This window comes from Pteropus alecto, unplaced genomic scaffold (genome assembly GCF_000325575.1).
Source record: "Pteropus alecto unplaced genomic scaffold, ASM32557v1 scaffold22, whole genome shotgun sequence".
In the NCBI taxonomy this organism is placed as follows: Eukaryota; Metazoa; Chordata; class Mammalia; order Chiroptera; family Pteropodidae; genus Pteropus; species Pteropus alecto.
This window is the reverse complement of record NW_006434839.1, coordinates 11,279,300-11,302,994: the sequence shown is the minus strand read 5'-3', so window position 1 is coordinate 11,302,994 and position 23,695 is coordinate 11,279,300. Positions and strand designations below refer to the sequence as shown.

At 36.9% G+C, this 23,695-nt stretch overlaps 1 protein-coding gene across 1 annotated transcript in view; it reads right to left on the bottom strand.

Moving 5' to 3' along the window:
- GRM8 (glutamate metabotropic receptor 8) overlaps nucleotides 1-23,695 on the bottom strand; it is a 676,955-nt gene that overhangs the window by 620,269 nt on the left and 32,991 nt on the right. The window lies entirely within an intron of this gene.

Genomic DNA, 23,695 nt, shown 5'->3' with positions numbered 1-23,695 from the left:
TACCCATTTAATCATCTTAATAAGTTTCTGTCTCTTGTCATCTTTCTCATTTTGTATGCATTACTATCTATCTCACTGGGGTATTTTGAGGCTCAATTAATAATGTGCACAGATTTGAGTCTTAAGGGGGAAAAGAGCTAAAGAAAAATGGTTTGTGTATATATTTATACTATGGGGAATATAGTATGATGATAAATATGCTACGACAGTATAAAATAAAAAGAGCTCTGGGCCAGACAAGTGAAGAGGATGATGTGGGGAACAGAGACATGGAAATTATATAAACCATGGCTAAAAAGATAACCAGGAGAGATAATCCAGGCAAGAAAAATTAATTAGATAAGTTATAAGTCAGAAATATGTTGTATTAATATTGTCTTGGGGGGAAATGATCCTATGTTTTAATTAGACATGGCCACATATGAAGGTTCAAACCAAGAAATGTAACAGTTATCATGTTAGATAATCTCCATTGCCTCTCTAGATACACTACCCACCTTCTTCACCCTGCCCCAAGGGTCTGACCTTTATGGTCTACTTTAAAGGGACCTTCACGATGACTTCCCACGAAGGCCAAGTTGAAGTTCAGAAGCAGAAGGAGAGTGAGACAAGAGCACTTATTTTCTTAGCTCCCTCTCTGCTGTGCTGTGGGTGGACAATGGCCACAGTCCTCTGCTGAAGGCCGTCACTCCTAGCAGACTACTGTCTCCTGCAGTGCCCCCAGCTGCCTTCAGTTATAGGAGTCATACCATTCTATGGTTTTGCCCCGTCTCTTCTTGGCTTCCTTGACCCTGTCCACATCTTTGAAACAGTCCCCATGTTTATTTCTCCTCATCTGTTATCTGCCTCGACCTTGATTGACACAGGTATAAAATATATACACACAAAGAGAATACGAAATAGACGAATTTGCTGACAAGGACTTTTCAGTTCTAATGAAATAAATCTTACACAAAAGTGTAAATAGGATTTACCTCCTCCGTGGAGCTCTCAATCCCAAAAGTTAATAACAGCTATGACTTTCCCTTTGTTCTCCTTGCTCTTTATACATAGCTTATAATTATCATGGGATTGTGGTGGGCCACATCTGAGAACAGTTTCACGAATGAGGGATCTAAGAAGTACAGGAATTATTTGAGGTCCATCAGATGGAACTACATCAACTCAAGCCCCTACAGTTGGCTTCCACAGTTATGCGCAACTGACAGACATCAAGTATTGCACACTTCACTGAGGTCTTTCCATACAAGCGTCTTTTTCAGTCTGAGAGTGAGATCGAGACGGGAGTTGCCATCGCCTTTTTATTCTCAGTTCTAGCCCATTGCTCAATAAACATCTGTTGATCTCTTATACTAGTTGAAAATACACAATAAGGACACAATCAGCATTTATTAATGAACTCAGAACTACCTTCCAAGTTGTATTTCCTGACAAAGAACGAGTTGTTTAAAAGAACATCATTTAATATCAAAACATCTAGTTATAATAACCCCAACATAATGTACCTTGAGGTAGTTTATATACACACCTACTTTTTCCATTGCCAAGACCAACTACTTTGAGAGAGGTTATGGTTTTTAAAGAAAAATGCTCATGTCAGAGCAAGAAAGAGTAATTCTTTTTCACCCAATTTCAAAGAACTGCATGTCTACCTGTGAAATCAAAGTGAGTCTCCAACCTATGAAGTCAGAACATTACATTTAGGGTTTTCCATACAAAAGGCAAATAGCAGTGCACCCAGATGACCTCCAAAGCCATCAGCTAATGAACCGTAACTGGCATCAACCCTCTAGTCATAAATCTGTATTCGGTGTTCTCATCTTTTCTCTTCGGAATCTTGAACTCCTGGACCTTCCTCTGCATGATTCTTGAGTATGTCCTTCCTTCACAGCCCCTTCACAGGTCTCCCCGCCACAGGCCTTGGAGCCCACAGCTTCTGCTCTCACTTCCCTGACTCCTTTCATCTTTATACTCAAGCCCAGTTTTTCCCCAATACAATACCTTCATCTTGTTCTCCTGTCTGCCATGTCCAGAGTCACATGAATGCACTCAGACTTATTGCCTCATCTGTAACACGATAATAGAATAAAACTAAGCAATATCGACAGGCTCTTTTAGCTCTGATTTTATTATTCTTCCACTGAACTCGTCTGATCTCATGTAATAATCCTCCATGTGTCTGGTTCCTTGGTGTCGGCCACTCTTTACACATTCACCTAACAACATTTACTGAGTGTTTTCAATGAGAAGAGCACAGTGCTGTGTTCTAGGATTACAAAAACTGTCCCTGCCCTTGACATGTAATACCAGTTACCATTTCTGAGCACTTCTACAGGGGTTTTTAAACAGGGCTATTGTATCCTTGTAATAACCTTAGGCACAACGCACTATTGATGACCCTATTTTATAGATGAGAAAACTGAGACTCGGGGGTTAATAATATGGCCCAAATAACACAACTAGTAAGTGGCAGAACTAAGAATCAAAGCTCAGAAGTTTGGTTCTAAATGATACTACCTGTTAAATAGCAACAGTGAAAAGTTCTTATTTACTGATACAAATAAAATACCAAACAGGAAGATCCTACTTCTATTAAGATGTCCAAGATGAGGGTCTACATGAGCTCCAAGATGCCTTCCACCTCCACCCCATGTCAATGTCTTGGCTCCATCTGGAGCCCTCATCACATACTTTCCGCCAAGTCATCTCTACCTCAAGTGTTGCGCAAAGGCCCAACACAACTGAAGAAGGAGCCATCTTTAATGAATTGACTCCAAGCTGTGTTTTTTCATTTGCTACATAATAAGATTGTTAGTTTCTACAAATACTACAGCTGACATCATCTTTTTCCTAACTTGTTCTCATTGCCATGTTTAATCTCCCCAACCAATCTTTCAAGGGTACCTCCAGCCAAGCCTGGTACGGTGCGTATCAAATAGCAAGCAAAGTTTTTAATAAATCAAATAATTCACTTTATCCAGGGAGTCAAAGTGAAACCATCCAGACCAATCTGAGGACACTCACTCACCTTGACCTAGCGGAGCCTCCCCCATTAATTCACCAGGGCTAAGTTGACAATTCTCCAATCAGTACACCACACTCCCATCCTCTGACTTGTATCTTGTCTTAAATGATAATATAAATACTGAGCCTCCAAAGCAGTGAAAGTAACTTGTATTTTCGTAGGGTTTCAAGAGCCCAGGTGTTTATATTATTATTGTAAATCCAAAATTGCCATAAAAGTTAGAAGCTTCAAAAATGCCTCTATAGGAATTTAGATTGCAGTCAAACTTCTACCCTTAATATTCTCTTTCTTGTGGTGGAATTTCCTCCCTACTACCTAACACGAGTACACTGGGTATGTCAGGAAGACCTGCAGACCTAAGCAGGTTTGAGCTATTTTCCATCACTCATCATTGTAAATGTGTTTGTGTTTCAACTGTGGAGTATTCTTAAGCCCTGCTGCTGGTGATGTTTTCTGTAAACAACAGTAATTCTCAAGTGCTTTATCATGAATGCAATGATTCATCTCCAGCACAGAGAAGTGGCTTTATTTAGAACTGGCCAGAGGGGGAAGGGCACCATTTTATTAAATTTGATAGACAATCTGCAGAATTCTGTGTCATTTGCCCTGTGTAGCAGGTCTAGTTTATTTTTTTTCTCCTATTGTAAGAATCACATACCTAAATATTAAGCGAATACCCTCAAACTGATGCTTTACCTGAATTATTTCTTCATCTGTTCAAACAAATCCTCCCTCAGTCTAGTCTGTGTGGTCCCACAATAAGTGACACACAGGACACACTAAATATATGCTGAATTAATATTTGCTGAGCAATAAAAGCAAAGGGAAAAATAGAAGCAAGAAGGAAGGGAGGTAAAGTTGGCAATTGCAGATGAAAAGAAATCAAGGTCATAGACTACATCTCTGGTTCATGAGCCACTGAGCCTTAAGGGTTTAACCCCTTTCTGTGACCTCAAAGGCTAATCGCCCCCTCTTAAATTTTACTCCTAGGAAAACTTTTAGAAAGAGAGCAGCTCAATTCCACTGCTGGAAAAATACAATGTCAACATATTTTGACCTCTGAAGGTAGATCAGCATATGTAATATATCAGCTATCTACTGCCATAATATTAGTGCATACAAAACAGCTACAAAAAACCTCAGTAGCATTCATCAATAAGCATTTATTGTTTATGCCTGGATCAGCTGGGGTTTGGCTACATGGCTCTGCTAGTCTTAGCCAAACTTGCTCACATGTTAGTAGTCACTGGCTGTTGGTGATCTCAGCTGGCCTTGGCTGGGACAACTGGGATTACTCAGCTCTGTTCCATGTGTCTCTTATCTTCCATCAGGCTATCCCAGGCACGGGCTCATGGCAATGGAAGAGGAGCTTGCCATCAAAAATATACAAGGACTCCTGAGACCTAAGTTCAGAGTTTAGACCTCACCTCTACCTCATTCTATTGGCCAAAGCAAGCCCTGTGGCTGAAACCAGGAATGGGAAATTATGTCTTGCCCTCGGTGGCAATGAAATATAAGGGTAAATGGCAAAGGGAGTGCGACAGGGAGAGATGGAGAATTGAGGCCAATGATGCAGTCTGCCACAAGTATGTTTACAGAAGTATAAAAGCTATGGTATTTTTAATTATAAAAATGGAACCCAGGAATATTTACAAGTACTAAACCAGGAAACCAATCTGAAAGAAGACACTTATTTTTCTAATAAATATCTAGTTCAGATATTATTTTTTAACTCCAGTCTTATTATTATAATTAGTTAAATATTAGCTTGGGGTAAATAACATTTATGCTGAGAATGAACTGATTTATTTCCTTTCTGGGTATTCTTTATTCAAGCAACCTGATGAAACATTTTTATGAGCTAATAAAAGCTTTAAACATCCTTGTAAGTCTATGACAATGGTAAATTTTTCTAATTTTTGGAGAGAAGGAAAATTGAAATAGCCCAACTGATATAATAAAGATTATGAATAAACTAGAAATTTAGTTCAATATTTTAAATTTAATAATACTTTCATTTAACAGCTTGACAAAACAAATGCAAAAAAAAGGTATCTGATTCCGAGATTCGTATCTTTCATCTGATTCATTAGGTAAGTTTACATTTTGGAAATATCAACTCATTCACATCAGGGCAAGACTAAACCACTCAGTGATATTAGATCAGGCTTCAGATAGAAAGAAGGTTAAAATGAAATTACATCTCTGTAAAAATCAAAATCTCTATTTCTGGGTTCAATGCATTTGACAGTATAACTACTTACATTGTTTTTATCATACAAAAAAGAGACCACTTTAATTTCACATCCCTTAACCTTCTAGCAATGAAATAGTTCTGGATAATATAGTGAATATAAAAGGAGTCAGTGTTCAAATCACATTCTTCTGTAGTTAATTGGAAAGTTTCTTTTGTTGTTGAAGACTAGAGCCTTTTCGCCTATCTATCAACTAGTAGCTATCACTCTGATGCCTTAATCTTCAAGTGGACATTCCCTTGATTCAATACAATTATGACAACTCATAAGTTAACATAGTCCCATAAGAGATATGCCATCATTACCCAGATTTATGGGCAGAACCACTTTCATTAAATTTAGATAATTGCTTGTGGAATGCCAGCCTATTTTGCCTGTTAATATAAATAATATTCTCAACATTAGCTACCAAGAGGACATATTTTTCATAACTGACTTTGTACTTAATTCTGCGAGATAATCTCCTCTGCAATTCTATAAAAAATATATTGTAAACAATTCCCTACAACCTTGGTTTTTCTAGCATGTTTTGCTGAAGAAGTTCAATCTGTTGTCTGTTTGGGTTATCACATTAAACTGATTTAAGGACACCATTTCCCATTCTTCTATCTTCCATGCTCTGTTAACTTATGTCACATTTATTAAAACTCATGGTTTTCCATGTATGTTTCAATTTGTGGTAGCAAACTGATGATATACATTTCTCCCCTTTCTTGTAAAATTGTGTTTAACAACCACTGCTACCATTCGTGTATTGCCACACCACAAGTAAACTCAACATGAAAAGATCTGCAGAATATTCAGATTAGAAAATATTACCTGGGGCACAGAATACACGTGAAGTACCTTTTCAAGTAAAAAACATGGAAGAAGTAAATAGGACAAATGCATAAAAGAGGAACATATGTTTTATGCTACCAAATTATGCATCATTATTTTGAATAGCTAACCGAAGTGTGTTATAGGTACTAAAGCTTCATTTAAATTTTAGTCCATTTGCAGTTTTTTCAAATTCCCAAGGTAGGGTGTAGGGGTGATGGCTTCTCCAGGGAGCTGAACTCCAAAATCTGTTTCTTGGAGATACTGCAAACCATGGTCTCAGATTCCAGACTCTTCCAAACAAAGCTCTCCGAGCTCCCATATGCTAATTTATGACATATCTGCTTTCAGCCACTAGGTCTGTGCTTTATCACCAGTCTCAGGGAGCCCATAAGGGCTTACAAAGGAAAGAAAGTCTGAGAGACATAAAAAATATTTGACACCAAGCCAGGGAGCAATTATGCTGTATACAGCACAAGAAGAACCCCTGGGACTGCTGAAAATGAAGGTCATGGTCTGAACAAGTATGGCAACTGGATTGCCATCCTCACATTCTTTATGTTATTAAAACAAAAGTCTAATCATACTTGAAGTTTCCCAAAGCCTGTGTTGAAAAAGAGGTATCAGGCTGGAGCACAGACAAGACACACCTTCCACTTTCACTCCTACTGCCTCTAGGAACGCTCAACGCTGACCCTATTTTGTCCAGACTGACCTACACATTCCTTGAATATGTCCTGTGCTTCCCACCTTCAAGCCTCTCACACCTAAATTTTACCCATATTTTAAGGACCAACTCATTTCCCACCTCTAACCTTCCCTGAGTACTCTGATCCAAAGTCTGTGCTTTCCCTTTAGAGAAATTACAGCTTTTCATTTTCTCTACCATTATGTATCTACCTATGTAAATATTCACTGTTTCCCTAATAGATTATACATTTTATCAAGAATAAAACCAGGTCAGAATGTTCGATTATGCCCTAAAACAAATTTGTTTTTTATGTTTTTAATATTTTTTTATATTTTGCTTTTAATATTTTTATTCTTACAATAATATAATGTTGTCATGCATACAACCTTTAAACATAAATGTGAATATAAAAGCCATAACTCTCATCTATGTCCATTCAAAAGTGTCAACTTTCAGGAAACAGTTCCATCTTCAACGCAAGTATCAGAAAACAGAAAGAATACAATTTAATTAAAATCCCAAGAGCATTAACATCCCATCCCTGTCATAACATGAATTATACTTGAAGAATGAGCAAGCCACATGAGCCCCTCTCTCAAAAATTAGCAGCTCTCACTGGAAGAAGAGGGCACCCAGAGAGGGGCAAGACCAGCTGTGACCACCAGCTGACCCATAAGCTCGGAGTTCCTCCAAGGGCTCTCAGTCCAAGAATGTAGCTTCTACCCCAGCTCTGTAAATAACTAGTCCTGTGCTTTTAGTAACATAATTAGCTGTTCTTTGCCTCAATTTCTTCAGTGTATAATGGTAGTAGTAAGGATAATAAGTGAAAAATGTGGGCTTTAGAGTGAGTGTTCAGTAAGCCTAGGTTCAAATATCTGACATTGACTTGCTGTATAACCTTGGACAAGTTAATCAATCTCTCTAAGATTTGGTTTCTTCATCTGTAAAATGACAATAATGCTCACGGGAGTTTGGTGAAAATTAAGTAACCTAACATATGGGTGGTAGTAAACTTTAACTGTTATCGTCATCATTGTCAGTATTGTTCATTTAATGGAGTTAAATAAGGTTATCATCTAAATGTTCATACTACTTCTAAGAGTTTATGAAATAATAGTAGAAGATTTTGAAGAAAGACCCTATTCAACCTCTAACTTTCAATGCCACAGGAGATTAATTTGCTCCTTCCGTACCATAATGAAAAGTTAAGATACCCTTGTTGACTTTGGGGCATCCCTGCTCATGCATCAAATACTTTTTATTTTTAAAAGTAAGAACATAAATAACACTTGGAAAATGGCCCCATTTCAACAAAGTCTTGATGGTTAATCTATTAGTGATCCTAACTCCCTCATAGAACGAGCTTTCCTCATAGACTGATTATATGGGATACAGAAAATGTGAAATCCAAGTAATGAGACTGCTTTTTGGCATGACATTCAGGGAAATCAGCATAAATTACTCCTTATCACACTTACATAAAGAAAATCATTTTGAGAGACTTTATTTCAGAAGAATTAATAAACACAAGTCAAGCCATGTTTTCCAGGTAACATGGTGATTTATACATATGTCTAAATTTCTTTCCTTCTCAGATCTCAATTGAAATGATAAATGGAATATAAAAACATCAAAATAAAGCTTCGCTTATGACTTCCTGAATATTATTATGCATTCTAGTTATTGAGATCAAATAGTGATCTCATTGTAGATACATCCTAGTTCTATCTTCGGTACATACCCTGCCACACAACAGCCTTAATCCTTCTTGCCCATATTTCTTTGCTGTTCTTTTCACAATGAGTGCTTCTACCTCCATTCCATTCATTCATATTTATCACTTTCTTTTTCCCACTTTATTAATATATATTTAATATATAAAAAGTTGCACATATTTAATGTATACATTTTGATGAGTTTGGACATATTCATATACCTCTGATATTATCACCACAAACAAAATAATAAACATATCCATCACTTCCAAAAGATTTCTTGTGTACACTTGCTTGTGTGTGTGTATGTGTGTGTATGAGTGTTTTAAGAACACTTAGCATGAGATCTAACCCTCTTAACAAGTTTTTAAGTGCACAACGCCATATTAACCATAGATGCTATGTTGTACAGATCTCTATAACTTACCTGTATAACTGTAATTTCATACCAATTGAACAACTCCCCATTTCACCCTTCCAGCATCCCCTGGCATCTACCATATGTTCTCTCCTCCTATGAGTTTGGCTATTTTAAAAACCTCATAAGTGAAATCATGGGGTATTTATCCTTTTGTGACTGACTTATTTTACTTAACATAATTTTTCCAGGTCTAACCGTGTTGTCACAAATGGTAGGATTTCCTTTTAAGCTGAATAATATTCCATTGTATGTATATACCACATTTTCTTTATCCATTTGTCCGCTGATGGACATTTGGGTTGTTTCCAAATCTTGGCTATCGTGACTAATGCCGTAATAAACACGGGAGTGCAGAACTCTCTTCCAGATCCTGATTTCAATTCTTTGAATATACACTCAGAACTTGGATTGCTGGATCATATGGTGGTTCTATTTTTAATTTTTTTAAGAACCTCCATACTGTTTTCCATAGTGGCTACACCATTTTACATTCCCTTAAAGTATACAAGGGTTCCAATTTTTCCATATTATCACAACTCTTACCTTTTGTTATTTTAATAATAGCTATCCTATACAGTGTGAGAGGATATCTCACTGCAGTTCTGATTTCAGTTTCTCTGGTGATTCGTGATGTAGAACACATTTTTATATACATGTTTGCCATTTGTATGCCTTCTTTGGAGAAGTTTCAAGTTCTGTGCCCATTTTTCAATTGAATTATTTGGGAGGGGTTTTTTTTGTTTTTTTTTTAATTTGTTTGGGATTCTTTTTGTTTTTTGTGTGTATTTGTTTTTTGCTATTGAGTCTTAGGAGTTCTAGTACATCTTTTGGAGATTAGCTCCTATCAGGTCTATGGTTTGCAAATATTTTCTTCCATTCCATTGCTTGCCTTTTCATGCTGTTGACTTTTTCCTTTGCTATGAAGAAGCTTTTTTGAGTTCAGCGTAGTCCCATTTGCTTATTTTTGCTTTTGTCATCTGTGCTTTTGATGTCATATCCATTAAATCATTGCCAACATGAATGTCATGAAGCTTTCCTCTTATGTTTTCTTCTAGAGGTTTTACAGTTTCAGTCTTATGTTTAGGTCTTCAATCATTTTGAGTTGATTTTTGTGTGTGGTAAAAGACAGGGGTCCAATCTCATCCTTTTACATGTGGATATCCAGTGTTTTCAACATCGTTTGTTGAAAAGACTATCTTTTCCCCATTGTGTATGCTTTGCATTATTGCAAAAATCATTTGCTCATATATGCATGGGTTTATTTTTTGGCTCTGTGTAGCCTGTTCCATTTGTCTATATTTCCCTCTTAATGCCAGTACCATACTATTTTAATTACTGTAGCTTTGTAAAATATTTTGAAATCGGGAAATGTAAGGTACTTCCTGACTTTAAAATACACCACTTTCTTTAAGATGTAATTCAAGGTTAAAAATACATCACATTATTTAAGACCTAATTCAAGGCTTTTCACTTATAAAAAGCTTTGTCTTACTAACTGTCCACCTAGTTATATTGTCTTAGAATACTGTTCCCTAGTACTCAAATTTCACAACAGTGAAATTTCATATCAGTTACTTTGTTTATGTAAACTTTCATTTATCTTCTGTTTCAAAGTGATTTTCTCCCCCAACAAAACTATGCTCTCTACAGGATAAAAACTGTGTTTGCTGCTTTTTTGAAACTTCCATGTTTTTGAGAGTCCTTTGGATTCTTCCTGAATAAAGCAATTAATTAATTAATCAATTAATCAAAGAATAAATGAGAGGGCTACATTTTTTCTCCTCAATAATAGGCAATTACTATGATGATAATGCAACAATTCTCCTCAAGAAGTTTAATTTTGTGATTCACGTTATAAAAACTTTGCTCATCAAACCCAAAAACCCACCATTATTCTCAGCATATTACAGTCACAAAAAATCAAAAATTCTGACATAATTAATATAAACTTTAGTCAAATTAACGGTCTTTGGAAAAAAAATCAACAAAAGTCTTTTATAATGCTAACACCAGAATTCAGAATCAACACCTGCCTTGTAGCAGAACTATGTTCAATGATAATCTTATCATATATAGTTATTTTTGATGAAAGATACATTCTGACCTATGGTAGACCAGACTCCTTGTCATAATGGATGATCCCAGAAATGAAGTAAACTCTATGGTTGTTCAGTCTACCATGTACCACATCTCAACACTTGCATTAATCTTGACTGCCCAGAGGCCAAAGCCATCAATGGGGACATCTGGAGGTTAGGGATGTGGTGCGTCCTAAAGTTATCACTAAAGACCATGTGGCATCCAAGATGCTAGCCAAAAAAGAGACATGTCCTTAAGATAGATGTTTTTAAGTTTGTAGCAACCACCCCAAAAGCTGAAATGGGCAATAAATTGAGATAAATATAGAAGGAAATAGCTTCCACAGAATCTCTTTAAGAGAAAAAAATTAAAGTCAATCAAATATTAAAAAGTAAAAATAGTCTTGTTTAGATTTGCAAATGGGTAAAAGGGAGGCAAACTAGTGTTTACAATTATATTTTATCTCATCCAGACTGGTAGTGTGTAATTTCTCTATTACGAAATTGGGAAATTGTGATACTGATAAATAATGCCTTAATAACGTACAGTTCAGATTTTGTTTTTATAGATGACTTAAGAGACAAAGTGGCAACTTTTTAATTAACATATAAGGTACTAGAGCAGGGGCATTGATTTATTTCTTTCATTTATCTTGTTTCATTTATCTTCTGATTTGTTGGTAAAATTAATTGTAAATGATACAATCTGATCTACTATGGGTAATCAATGGAGTACTTCTCTTGATAAGACAGGATTCCAAAAATATCTTCATAATATTATTCTTTCCCAGTATATACATTCGCTTTCTATGCTATTTTAACAGATTACCACAAATTTAGTAGCTTAAAAAAACACAAACGTATTATCTTACAGTTATGGAGGTCAGAAGTCTAAAACGGATCTCACTGAGATTAAACCAAGGTGTTGGCAAGGCTGTGTTTCCTCTCTAGAGGCTCTGCAAAAGAATTTATTCCCTTGCCTTTTCCAGTTTCCAGGGGCCCACAGTACTGGCTCATATCCTCACATTTCCCCTCTTTAAGGCTAGCAACATTGCACCTCTTATTTTCATCATCAATCTCCCTCTAATGACAGCCAGGAATAGTTATGTTTCCAAGGACCAAGGTGATTATATAGGGCCCACCAAGCAATCTCCCATCTCAAGGTCCTTAACCTTAATTCACCTGCAAAGTGATTTCTACCATGTAAGGTAACATATTCACAGGTCCCAAGAATTAGGGCATGGACATCTTTGAGGGGCCATTATTCTGCCTAGTACAGTATGTTCAGCAGAAGTCATTAACGATTCTATTTTCTGTTGCTTATAAATCCAAAATAAAATTCAAAAAACAAATATTTGATGAAAATCAGAGATGAAAACTTAAGACTTAACTTTGACTAAATAAAAAAAAAAAAAGTACTTAGTAACAATGGCCCAGAAGCAGGAAGTAGACAGCAAATCAGAAGAAAAACATAGGCTGTGACAGAAATATTCTCTTAACTACATTGGTGAAGTCTTATTACCAATACATTAATAAGAAGTAACTAGAAACTGATATCAAAATCTACTACATATTCCTTAAGGTTGGTTTGCCTTTTATTACTGTTTAAATATAGAGATAGATAGATAGATAGATAGATAGATAGATAGATAGATAGATAGATAGATAGATAGATGATAGATAGATGATAGATAGATGATAGATAGATAGATAGATAGATAGATAGATAGATAGATAGATAGATAGATAGATAGATAATACAGAAAAAATAGAGAGAGAGAGTGTGTATGTGTAAAATGTTATTTTATATGTAGTCTTATTTATGGAGCATGGGATCAGTGATGCAAAACGAATAATTTTGTCATCCTCAGAAATGCCATAATATAGATGTGATTATAGATAACTACCTGAACTAGAGAAAATCTTAATTATTAGTCAAGATTCTCATGCTCAGTTTGGACAAAACTAGTTAACCTTATAATTCTGAAAGGTTACAGAATTCTGCCCTGTGGAGACAAACAATTTTGGATTCAGCAATATTATTTACCTTGAACTTAGTAAATTAAATAGTCCTCAAAGTAGCAAGTTCTCTCCCATGGACATGTGCACTTCCACCTCCCTCTCCCACCTACCCAGAATGCCCTTCCATCATCTTCCTGCCACCACCTCCTATTCCTTCCAGAATTAACTCAGGCCATCTCCTCTGGGACCCCATCTTCAAGCCCTTCCCAGTACTCCTGCTAAACTCTGAACCTCTCTCTTCCTAATATTTATTCTACTGTTTTGAGGTTGTGTGCTTGCCTGTCCACTCCTCCTTCCAAAAAATTACTGTTCTTTTTTCCCTTGAAGGTAGATATTTGGCTTTTTTTATACATATTTGTCTTCCCCAGCACCTAAATAGGACCCGGTACCAAAAAACCAAAATTCAATAAATGTTGAAAAAATTAATGAGAGGATGGCAAATGAACAACAAAAAAGTTTCAATTAAAAAGAACCCTCATTTGCTAAGTCTCTACATTATAAATTCTTAACTAATAAAGAATATATGCAATGACATCATCTATAATATTAGCATCAAAATAAGTAAAAATACAAATTATGAGTGCTTTCATATAATCTAATTTGCTTTAATTGATTTATTTATGAAGAAATAATACATTTAATTTGGGGGTGGAGGGAATTCCCACCTCCTGAAACCACCACTTTATTATTGCATAGTACTTTTCAATACCTGTCCACACAAATATTGTTTAACTCTATCATTTTGTAGCTCTTAACTTCTCTGTGCCTCAGCTTCCTCATCTGCAATATAAGGATGGAAATAATAGTACCCATTTACAAGGTATTTGTGAAGACTAAATGAGTTCATATAAAGCAATTAGAAGAATGCTGGCTAAATGGTAAGCACTCTAAGCATTTGCTTTATAATAATATTTATTATTATTATTAATAATAACAATTGTTGATGTACTATTATTCGTCATTTAGGTATTTCTAAATTATTTATTTCACAGAAGCACCTCTAAACATATGAATTTAAGGATGGTTATTTGGTTAGTTGGTTGGTTTTGCTCCAATAGGATTATTCCTTGAGAACAAATTCCCAAGATATCTAGTCCATTTCCAAAAGGGCTTCTAATTTAATTTTTAAATGCTCAAATTCAAAATTACTTAATTTTATATGTTTACTTGTAAACTACTTTTTAAGAAGATATTTTCACAAAACTTCAACAATCTGTTTAGATAAACAATTGTCAAAGAAATTGGGTGGGCCCAAAACACTGGTTTTTATTTCAAGCTTTTCAGCTCAGAGGAGTCATTATTAACCGTCCCTACACACACCTGAGAGAGAGAGAGACAGAGAGAAGGTTGTGACCAAAGAAACAATCCTTTTTCCTAACATGCTTCACAATTCAAAATTCATTGATTTATGTATATATTTTGTTGTGCTTTCTTAGGTTTTTTTGCTGTCACTAATAAGAAAGGAAACATGTCAGTCAGAAAAAGAAAAGAGAAAAAATAGCAAAGGGAAAAAAAAAACATCACTCAGAGAAAAAAGTAAATGATAAGGAAAACAATAGGACATTCCAGATACTTTTTTGATATTGCCCGTTTATTTGTGGAAACCAAGAATTGAACACTTAGGAAGAACAGAATAGAAAAACTGGCATAACTAAAGAGGACATTACTTGTCATTGTTCTTATTTCAGGTGTATCTAATGGTTAAAGATTTGGGGAAAAGATTTGGGGCACAGAAAGTGGGCAAATGAATCATTTTTACTCTATAAATTTACTTCCTCTGAGCAATAATACACATAGGCTTAGTACCCTTTCTTTACCAGAAAGCATTTGAAATCCAAACTTCAAATCATGTGCATACTATATGTTTTGCTTTTTAGATGTGGAATAACCAAAAGAGATGTTTTTGTTATCTGGGCATTATGAGGTTTTCCTTGATTCTTGACTACCAAATAGTTAATTTAACCAATATTTAGGCTATTTCAGGCACAAAGTCACAACGTGATGCATGCAAACTGGACAATAGTCAACATGTCTTTATGTCACAAAGAGCACAAGTGTGTGCAGTCAGACGGTGCTGAGTTTTAAACCCATATCTGCTCTGTGGCCTTAGTCAAATTTCTGAACCAACTTGAGCAGCAATTTCTTATCAAATAAAAATAAAAATGTGGTGTGTCCTTACGTAGTTTTTGAGAGAGCTAAGTGAGCTAATTCATGGAAAGCAGTCAGTGCAAAGGTGCATAGTAAGCCTTTAATAAATGCTAGCTATTGTTGTTACTGTTTTTCTCATTGAGATATTATGTGGAGTTTTTTTGGTCCATTATCCTATTCTAGGATTTGACCTCTGAGTTATATTGCCCAGTGCTAAAAAAGTATGCTATTTTTCATTTCATATTCTCTAATGGATTTTCAGCTTAACCCTGTTTAAAGATGATTGCTAATGGACAACACATTCAATGCTTATTAAGTAGAAATGAAAATTGCTTTCAAATAAAATGAAAACATGTCATAAATGAAGAAAGTCAGCCCTATTGCAAGTTTATAAAAGTGATAAAATACCATGAAAACATTGCTAATAGTTAGACTGTCTCTTCTTTTACAGATGTATACCTCTGTGTAATATAAGAAGCAGGGCCTTTTTGGTCTTAGCAAAGATTCCATGTGATAAAACTCGGATTCTGTTTATTTGTATGTTGATCTTCCTTTCAGGATGACAACCACAGGCAGTTTCAGGCCTTGGTTTTTAAAGTATTGTGCCACATGATGAGAGTACAGAGGCACATGAGGATAGGGTTTTATTCCACTCTGTCCTCAAATCATCCCTCTATCTTTCAGCAACCTTGTCCGAAACCACACTGCCTATTTTTTAAAATGATGCAAATTGTGCCTCCATTTATAAAAGTACAAACTATTCCCCGTTTTCCCAAGTCTAGCACTGCACAGGATTTAAATTAGCCAAAAGAACGCAATGACCATGGGGTGGGTGCCTATTTTAAGCTGAAAGATCTAAAAAGAAAAACAAATAAAAGAGGCTTCAGACAAAATATCATTCAGTTTGTTACACTATTGATTTTTAGAATATTTAATTTCAGCTTTGCTTTTTTGAAGATGTAAGTCAACTTACCAGGACTACTTTAAGTTACATGTAGAAATACAATCTACTATGTGTACATCATCCTTAGAGAAGAGAAAGAAGTAGCTTCGATACCAACAAACCACAGGCTGTGAGCCTTAGCTTGAGGAAACATGGAAAGACCCCACAGATTTAAACCTCACCAAAGCTTGTGCATTTCTTTGGTCTTCTACAGAGCGTTAAAATTGAGCAGTAATTCAGATGTTCGGGATGTGTGGTTTAATTCCCACAGGAAGTATTGATGCAATTCAGTTGCCATTCCCTATATCTAACCACACATTGACTCAACAAATATTCCCCAGAGACCTGGGGGAAGCCCTACACTTGGTTTGGGGAATTATACCAAGAAGAAAATAGAACCCCTTCCTGAAAGTGCTAACACAGTCATAGGCTCTTCTTAACTAATTTCCCTTCCTCCTGCAGCCCATATGATAGCCCAAAATCGTTTGAGAGGTAAAATAGAACTTTCAGATCAGTTTTGTGGCCATGGTCAACATAATTTTAATTTTAAAAAGGAGAATTCCATTATGAAAACGTCCCTATCAAGTTTCATTAGACTCCTTCCCCCTACCTACCTTTTCTGGTCTATGTAAGTTTACCTACTTAGTAAATGGATACAACTAGAAGCTTAAAGTTTCCAACTCAGACTTCATCCCAACTTCTTTGGTGGATTTCCGAAAGTAATCAATACTTTGGGAGTTCTTACATGTAGATATTGTCAGATTTAATTTCCACTTGCAGCAGGATTATAGTAAAGTTCTAAGACCTCTTACTAATCTTTATTTTCAAGTTAAAGCAACATCCAAAATCAACTGCCAAAAGATGCCTTCTCAAATCTGATGTCTCGGGAATAAACTCTGGCAGAGAATGTGTGTCTGTATGTACTTGTGCATACGCGTTTTGTGTGTATATTATACTTAATCATAAGTTCTATATCCTAAATATTATAAACATGACTACAAAAACAGAACTTTCAAAATTCTTAATGCACTTCCATTTTATTGGTTTACAAATAAATATTGCTAACAGAACCATCTCTTAATGCCTACTGTGTGTGTATCAGAAAAGATAACGCTTTCTGTACATATTCCTGTTCCTTACAATAACCCTACAGGTACTTATTACTCATCCCCATTTTACCAATATAGACTCCGAGAAGTTTAAGTAGTTAGTCATTTAAGACCTAGTAAATCAGGTGAGGCAGAATTTGGACTCAAGTTCACATAACTCTGAAGCCTGCTTCCACACAAATAAAATGGTCATTCATTCATTGATATAAGATCTTCTTCAAGTATGCCCTACTTCATCCTAGCCTTCTTAAAAATTAATCAGCTATTCTCTTCTTTTGAGATCCCTCTGACCTAACAGTGATTAACAGACATAGGATCGAGAATCCTCATCTTCAGAATACATTTGTCTTTTTTAGCTCAATGAAGCTAGAGCTTTTGAGCCTACGCTACTTAGACAATTTCCTCACATTCAGTTACAAGATCGACTTAAGACTTGTCTTGGAGGTCAAATGCTACCTATCAGCACCATGAATTACATTTCAGGAGACATGGTTCAATCCATCTTGTAACTGGACATCTAATAGAGATCCATGTTATAAATTAAATTATATTTTATGGATAGGTAAATATTACCGAGTATATTTCCACATTTTTGTATTAGATAACAGATATTTAAGAAAACAGGTGATTAAATTTGAAACCTTAAAGGGTTAAACTGTGCATGAATTGGTTGAAGGAAGGAAGGAAAGGAGAGGAAGGCAGGCAGAAGAGAAAGAAGGGGGAAAAAAGGAGAAACTCTTCATAACTAGAAATGTCCTAACTGTAGAATTTTTTAATTCTTATTTTTATAAAATTGCTTAAATGTATGTAATTCAAATAAAAAGGAATTAAATTGAACATTTTTAAAACATTACATATGCTAAATATGAGCCATGGTCAAAGTATCAGAGCTCTAATTGATTGTGGAGTTCATTCACTAATTTACATTTTCTTGGCACAAAAGAATGTGGCAGCCAAGGCATACAGTTAATGTACATAATATTCACTGAATTGTGGACAGAAAGCATAAACACTAGAAAGCAGCTTTCACTATTCTGTAATATTCTACATCAAGCTGTTTATGCAGGACTTTATGAAACATAGTATATGACATAACAATTTCCAGTGCATTATTATACACATCTGACTCTCGTTTTTGCCTTCGGACACTCCTGACAGAGCACAATGGCTTCGCAGTTTTATTGTACAGAAGCCGTGTGGTCAGGAAAGCAGCTTCCCTGTTCTGCGGCAAGACACTAGAAGAGCTTAATATCAGAGAGTCAAGGGTTCCACTGAGGTTTCCAAAAGTGCATCAGTTGCCATTAGAAACTTAGCCTTCAGATGCGCATTTTACCGAGTGTTCAGAGGGTGATGAACAGATCTTTTACTTTATTCGCCATCTGTGAATTTTAAAGCTGTTAAAGGCACTTTTTAGTCTTTATTTCCATGATACTCCTGATCATATTTGCTAGTTAGATGAGCTCACTAATATATTTTTCAGTTCTATTGAGAAAACTGTACTGATGCATCTCTGACTTGGCTTTAATGCACATTGCTCTTTCTTTTCTTATAATATATCAGGTAAAATAAACCAGCTTGAAACTCTGGCCTTCTGAAGTGTTTCAAATAATTATTTTCATTTCTTCATGACCGATAGCTTACACTAGAAGCTGTTAATACATTTGAGTAGAATTTGTGTTCTCAATTCAACCCACACTAGGCTGAAAAGACACAGAGAAGAAACATGGCCTTCTTGGACAGCCTGAATCAATAAGTTGTTACTCTTTGGCAAATGCAGCTTATGTACAAATGGCATCATTTCCATTCCTCTTTGCAGTCTGAGCTTAGAAAACCACTGTTACAGGAGCTACAGGATTACACTGACAGCTGTCACACAGGCAGGACCCACTCATTTTCAATAACCTTTGCCTTTTTTCATTTGTTGTTGTTCTGAAAGACAAAATTGTGCTGATCCTGATTGTATGAGACCAAAAAGAAAAGAGCCATTGTATTTTACCTGACGCTTTGGCCTGAGTTTCTTTCAACAATGAGAATGCTGCACGACAGTACAGCTGGCCCTGTAAGTTATGTTTCCAGTAGTAGAGTCATTCAATCGATTCAGTTCATACTTACGGAGCACCTACTGTGTGCTGAGTACTTTTCTAGATGCTTATATAACAATGAATGAAAGCCAGTTGTTGGCCTTGTATAGCTTTCATTCGAGGGGGTGGGATGGCAGAAGACAGAATATATGTATTAAAAAAAGTATATAAACAAATAAATAAGATAGTGGTACAACCTCGGGAAAAACAAAACTAAGGCAATGGGTTAGAGCAGTGTTTCCCCACCTGGGCACTACTGACATTTTCAACCAGAGGGGAGCTGTTTTGTACATTATAAGATATTTATCATCATCACTGGCCTCTACCCACTAGCACCTCCCCACCCCATAAATGTCTCCAGATGTTGGTTAATATTCTTAAGGAACAAAATCACTCTCAGTTGAGAACCACGGGGATAGACCAGCCCAGGGAAGGGAGGCTGATGAGTGACAAGTCTCTCAGGAGAGATGACTCTTGAGCTGAGACACAAAAAATGAGAAGGAGATAGTTTTAGGATGATGTGGAGGAAAAGTATTTAAGTAGAGAAAACAGCCAGAGCAAGGCTCTGACGTGAGAGCGAGCCGCCATGTCTGAGGCCTGTGTTTGAGGCCTGCAACAAAACTACCACCGAATTTCTCTCATAATAAAATCTGTCAGATGAGATGCCAAAGGTAGAGTGATCAAAGACACAATTTATGTTGATATCTAATCACAGAACTGAAATTTCAGAACCTTTTTCTTAAATATACACTATTATTCAGAGAACTATATAGAACTACTAATGTATTTGGTAAATAACTATAATTAAAAAGTAACTTCTTAGAATTTTAACTTGATGTGAAACCATGTCATACTTGGTAGGTTTCGCAATTTTTTTTTTCTATTTCACCCCTTCCTCTTCCTTTTTTTCCTAAAATAGTTAAGTCTAGGACCCACGAGTTGCAGATGCAGTCCAACCTCTGCCACTAATATGCCTAACATCACAGATCTTAGCTACTTCCCGTCTTTTGCTCTCTTATTCTAATTTGTAAATGTGAGGGTTGCATTCGATTATTTCTAAAGTTCCTTTCTGGGCTAAAAGTTATGTAATTCACTTCTAAATTAGTGCTAAGTAATTTTTTGTCTCACACGTGTGAATGCTATTAAATAGAACATAATCATAGCGTTTTAGAATTAAGGCCCTGTATGTATTCCAAATATCGCAAGTTTCACCAGCCCATAAATAAAATGTAGTCACAATTCCATTAATGTTCGAATTATTAGGGATCAGGCTTCCTTTGAAGTCTCCTTCAATTATTTTTGGGGTCCTATCAGAATGTCGATTAACATCCAATAAGCACAGAACTAATTACTTATGGTCCTCCACGCTGCCCTTTTTCCTAGTCTTCTCCTTGGGAGCCAGGTGAGAAACGTGGCTCACGGCCGTGTCTCCAGGGCCACCATGAGATCACTGGCATTCGGGAGCTATGCTCTCCATTGCCGCCCTGCAGCTCTCCAGTCCACTCAGCTGGGGGCACTGGGAGCACCCACGGTGTCAAATCTTCCCTGGTGTCTATGGCAGATAACGAGAGGAAGGTGGAGACTCACCACTTGGTCATGTTACAGTTGGTCACCTGGGTCCTACAACTCTTTCCTGCCCCAACTTCCACAGGATCTTTCACAATGCTACTCCCTTCTCTCCTGACCTTTACTTCCCTCCAGCTTGCTCTAAAGTTTTCTATGTCTTAATAGGATATCAAATAATATTAATCAGCAAGGGAGGGAAGAAATTAAATAAAGATGAAACTTTTATTAAAACATTAATCATAAATGCTCACTTATTGATTCAACAAACATTTACTGAATATCAGCTATGAGCCAAGTACCACTCTGGGCTATAGAAACATAGATAATAATAATAATATCTAACGTGTAAGAAATACCAACCATGATGCTAAGATTCTTGACCTCTCATCGACAATCCACACCACAACCTCGTGAGGAAGGTGCCACTGCAATGGCTGCAATACAGATGACGAAACAGAGGCAGTAACAAGCTGTTTAACTTAGACAGTGAGTAAGGAGCCAGGATTTGTACCCAACACTGAGACTCCTGAGCCTGTCCTTGCTTGTGCCACCTCCCTCACAGAACTCAGGATCCCTTCGGGAGGCACACTCATCAATAAATAAAGCTTTTATAATTACCACCTTTCTCGTTCACCTCAAATCTCACAGACCTGCCATTCTCCAGGCCTCTAACCACTTGATTTTGTACACCTGACATGATCTCTTATTACCGGCCTCTCTTCCCCTCACTCAGCCACTTATCACAGCAGTCACTTGTTTTCAGTCATCTCATTAGAGAGCAACATTGAGTTTTCCAGCTTGTGGGCTGCCTGACTTTCTTTCGTTTTCTTGTTATTTGAGTTTTTGCCTTGAATGCCTAGCTTTTCCTTGGGGATACCTAGTTCCCAATTCTATTTTCCACAGAAGTTTTACCCTAGAATGTCTAATAGTGTGTGTTTGTTTCAATAGCAGAGATATAAATTCTTAAAATAGAGGTTCTGCTTGGTGCTGCTATGCTGTGTTCATTTAAATATAGTTCAGATTTCTCCCCTCTCTCTACCCCAAAAGGATTTAGCACCTAAAACAAAACCCTGCACCTTCAGTTTGCACTCCGAGAGTGCTGAGAAATGAATTCACCTGGAAAATTCATCTGAGAAGGAGCAAGGACACATAGCAGCTGCTGGGAAGAAATTACCCTAGAACCAGGGCCAAATGGTAAATCAGAAAGGAAGCTCATTAAAACCCCGCCAAAGTCAAGAATATGCTGTCCAATATGAAGCCCAGCCAAGATCTCAGCTGCTGAGTGTTCAGTGAAAGAACACTGAGGTAACAGAAGGGCACTCACCCCCAGAAACTCTGGTAATTTTGCAGCCTCTGCCTGGCTCTGCTGCACTATTTGCCACATTCCTCCCTGTCCAGGTCTAAATTCGAACCTTGAGAGCTGGAAACAGTTTCCAGGGTGGTAGGAGTACAGCAAACCAAGGGGATTTCAGCATCCTCCACAAAGGCTCTTGTAGGGACTAAGACCAGTGTGGAGTGTTGGAGAAGATGGGGAGTAAAGTCCTTTGGGGATTCTAATTCATCCAAGGGGACATCCCCTTGAGGTCCAGGTCATCTGGGCCTCGGTAACTAGCCTGGAATAGCTCCATCTTCACTGAGGGTCCTCTGGCTATGACACATTGAACTAAAGAGGATATTTAGGGCTTCCCAAGAAAGACAGTGTGAAGCACAAATCGCGAACTCTCAATAAATACAAGCTAAAGAATGAGTGACTATCCTATATCACCAGGGCAACAAGTCAGGGACACACCATAGTTTAGGATCCCTATAGGATGGCAGCATCCCCACACATGTAGTTCACCCACTATCTCCACCCCAGAGAAAGCTACAAGCCCCTGGAGTCCAGGTAAGCAAGCCCTTCATTAGAAGTGGGAGCATTCCTAACCCTGTAAAGAGTTTGAATATTAGACTCTGAGGATAAGAGTGAAACCAGCTTTTAAAAAGGTAAGGGTTCCTGATTAATCAAGAGAGACAGAATTCTTTTCCCTACTTTCAAGACAAACCTACAGTAGCTCTGTGCCTGGATTACAAAGCCACACCACAAAGATGTTGATTCTTTCTCTGTGGAAAGTTGCTGAAAGAAAAGCAAGAATTTAGGCTACAAATTACAAATTAGATTAGACCCATTCACATACACATACATGTGAATATATAGATTTACATACCATCTTTTTACTTTGTTTAAAAAATACTTTCACATTTATGATGTTTTACCTCCCAAGTCCCCTATAAGTTGGGCATTGGCTAAAAAGCTCTGGGTTCAGTCCAAAGGAGAATGTTCTAACCCTGTGAAATATCAAGCAATGGAGGAAACTATGTTGTAAGGGAGTAACCTCTGTTCTAACATTCAAACCAAAGCTGAATGGTCATATTCTACAGTTGCTTTCGAGCAGTGGTCCCCAACCTTTTTTTGCACCAGGGACCAGTGCTCCTTTGAAAATCTAATGCCTGATGATCTGAGGTGGAGCCGAGGTGGTGATGCTAGTGCTGGATAGCAGCTACAAATACAGATGAAGCCTCGCTCATTTGCCTGCAGCTCACCTCCTGCTGTACAGCCCGGTTCCTAACAGATCACAAGCAGTATCAGTCCGTGGCCCAGGGGTTGGGAACCCCTGCTTTAGAGAATTCTAGTAATTTGGGTATGAGGTGAGAATAAATGACCCCTAAGATTTCTTCCAGTCCTGACGTATATGAGGAATCTTTTTAATTGCAAATGCACCCAAAAGTAAAGTGATCCGTGACTTTGCCCTAGTCACACAATCAGACCTCAACTGAATGATCCT